This window comes from Ursus americanus, chromosome 12 (genome assembly GCF_024610735.1).
Source record: "Ursus americanus isolate L20-20 chromosome 12, mUrsAme1.1.p, whole genome shotgun sequence".
In the NCBI taxonomy this organism is placed as follows: Eukaryota; Metazoa; Chordata; class Mammalia; order Carnivora; family Ursidae; genus Ursus; species Ursus americanus.
Genome location: NC_142138.1, coordinates 22,400,398 through 22,403,924, shown reverse-complemented (window position 1 = coordinate 22,403,924; position 3,527 = coordinate 22,400,398).

Sequence of the window (3,527 nt, the reverse complement as noted above, 5' to 3'; positions counted from 1 at the left end):
GCACAAGGGCGGGGGGAAGTGGGGTACCGTAGTTAAACTAGTGATGAAAGAAACTGAGGCGAAATTACAGGAAACTTGAATCAGATACTTAACATATTTAAGCCTCAGTAAATTGTATAGTAGTGTTCTAGTCTGTGTTCATGCATGTGAAGAAGGGAAGAGAACACGTAAGTTCAAATGGACACTAAGACAGGAAAAAATAAGTGACGATAAGTAAAAATGTTTAAAGAAACTGAGAAAGTACTGAAGTGGAGGCAGGACATCTGATTGGAAGTATAAAAACAGGTAGAGCTTAGCAAAAAGAAGCTGAATTTGGGGGTGAATAGGATTTTATAATAAAGGTGGACTAGAGGGGAAGTTATTTGACATTCAAAGATGGAAGTAGCAGATGATTAAAACTTTGAACTGAAAGGAACCAAGTAATCTAGGGTATTACTTTATGGTGGTGAGCAGAAATTGCTAAAACATGCTCAATTCTTTAGGAAAACAGGATCTGCAGGAAGAAATTGGATATCCGGAGTGAAGGTCTATGATGGGCCAGACATTTTACACGTATACTCTCTCTCTGTCTTCAGGGCAAGAACATGAGTAGTGGTCATTGATCACTGATCAATAACAAGTAGTGATCATTATTATAATCATTTTTATCTTTGAGAAAACTGAGGCTCAGGACGTCGGCCCCTTTGCCCAAAGTTGCACAGCAAGGAAAGGTGGGAAGCGGAAACAAGTATTTGTCTTCGTTTCTGTGCTTAAAAAACAAAAAAAACAAAACAACCAAAAAAACCCCACTTCCCCAAACAAAAAAACAACTACATCACATTGCTGCTCAAAAGAAATGAGAGAAGAGAGCTGAGGTGGAACAGGTCGAGGAAATGCGTCGCAGATTTGGCCTGGAGCACCGCTTGCCGCTGCTCGTGAGAGCATCATGGTGGGGGGATGCGAGCAGATGCAGGGGGACGCGTGGGAGCTGCAGATGTGCTGGGTGCAGGCCGCCTCCTAAAGAATTCTGAGAATAAAACAGCGTAGTAATAACTATTTAATAACTATTTAGTAATAAATAGTAAATAACTATTTAATATTGAGTTTTCTTAATGCATTTCTTGGATAATATCTAGAAAGACAGGTCGAGGAATGGTCTCAACAAGGCAAGGGCTCATTCTCTAAAATGCTAGATTTAAAAGTTCTAATTTCTCGGGGCACCTGAGTGGCACAGCGGTTAAGCGTCTGCCTTCGGCTCAGGGCGTGATCCCGGCGTTCTGGGATCGAGCCCCACATCGGGCTTCTCCGCTATGAGCCTGCTTCTTCCTCTCCCACTCCCCCTGCTTGTGTTCCCTCTCTCGCTGGCTGTCTCTATCCCTGTCAAATAAATAAACAAAATCTTAAAAAAAAAAAAATTCTAGTTTCTCAACTGTTGTTTTTTAAATCACCCTCTATATTGGATACTTCCCAACATTTAAAAAAAAAAAATCAAGGAGCTGAAGTAGTGCTTAATTTCCCAGCTCCTAGTCTATTGGACTCTGTTGTAGGGGCCTCCCTATCACATTTTCTTTAAAGTCGTTCTATTAACAATGACGACAGATAACAGCACTGATATTTCCATTCAAGAGGCTGATGTATTTTTGAGAGGCTGATGTATTTGTTTCTTATGATGTCTGGCAACAGAAATGGATCATACAGAAATTTTTTAAAATAAAAATACAAGGAAATAGAGGCCTCATTTAATTTTGGTTTTGGGGGAAAGTTTTCGTATTGATTCTGGAGGAGGGTTTCCTGCTGACATTCCCAGAGTTAACTGAATTTGCAGTAATTTGCTATTAGTATTCACTATACCCGCTGCCTCCGCTGCTAATGAATATTTTATGAAGCAGGAGGAAGATGTTAGGTTTCCATCTGGATGACTGCCAAGTCTAAATCTCTCACCTTGATGTGGCTCAGCTCCACTCCCACTTTTTCAGCCGCCTGCGGCTATTTCCATCTGAACGTCCCATTATTAACTTAAATTCAACAAGTGAAAAATCAAGCTTAGTATTTCAGTCTTCAAATTCTTCCTTGCTGACTTCTTTATTTTTGCTACCAGGACCATGGATCTAGTCGCCCAGACTCAAACTTTCAACTACAATCGTGGGAGCTACTATTGATTGAGGGCTTCCCATCTGTTAGGCGCTTAGCCAACATATATTTTTGCCTGTTCTTAGCAAGCAAGAGTGCACCTCCAAGCCCCTCCCTTGGAGTCAGTGTTCGGCTTCACGCCGCTGGCTCTGAGGGCTGCCAGCCCCAGCACCGTCTGCCTCGGTCTAAAACTCTGCGAGGTGGATACCAGCATTTTCACTGCTTTGCTTAAGGTGAGGGAGCTTCGGCTTAAGTGAGTTTTGTCATTTATGTAAGGTCACTTAACTAGCTAGTGAGACTAGGACAGCAGGACTCAGACCTGAGACTGCAAACATCCAGAGTCGCTTTGTCACCTCAGACTCCTCCGTGCCCTTTGCCTGGTCATGAAGACTGTCCCTAAACCGTTCCATAGAACTGTCCTCTCCTTTCCGTTTCACTCAGTTCAGCCTCTCATGACCTCTCCCTTCTCCTAGGTGGTCTTTCCGCTCTTTACCAACAGATTCATCTTCTTAAAGAGTCACTTCTCATACCCGATGAGCCAAATGAAAAGCCTTCAGGGACGACCCAAGACCTGAGTATGGCTTTCTTGCCCAGACATTCAGGTTACTATCCATGGATCCTTCCAGTCTTAGTTCTAACACTTATCTTCATGAACACCGTGTTTTATCCAGTCTAGACTTCTTCCTGTACTCTGAACTCCTCTGTCTGTTGAAATTCCACTTAGCAACTTCATAGTCTAGGTATGTGCTACTTCCTTCATGCAGCCTTCCCTGATTCCCTTAAGCCAATAAAGATATTCTGGACTTTTCTTATGAAAACATATTCTAGCCTGTACTGTGGTCACTTGTGTACTTATCATCCCTACAGGATCCCAGTTCCTCTAGAGTTAAACTGTGTGTTACTATTATCTTTGCTGTTAGTAGTTAGGTAACAGTGCAACCAGTGCCTGTGATCTTGCTTAAAAAGTTAAAATGTGTTCAATTTTATTGTTAGGTGCTGTCAGGATATGTGGTCCATGTACTCAAGATGTTTTCAGTCTAGTAAGGAAAACAAAACTATTATTCACAAAGTACCTAGAGAACAATCAGGAGCCCGACTCTGAGAGTTGAAAGCAGAGAGAGAACAGAAGGGAAGGAATGGATGAAGGATTTAGAGAAAAGGCAAAACCAGAGTTTAATGCTGAAAAGTGAAGAAAGTTGCTTTAAGTGGAAGGGGATGTTCTGAGTAGGGAAAAGCATGAGTGAAGGCTCCACGGTGGGTGTGGGCACGGCAGGTCTGGGAAGAAGGATGTCACTTTAGGAAGACCTTATTGGGAAGGCAAAATACTAGGAAAGTTCAGGGTGTCTCAAAGTAAAACAATTCCCTCAAATTTACAGTGTCATTTCTTTAAAAAAAAAATTTTTATTTTTAAAACCGAG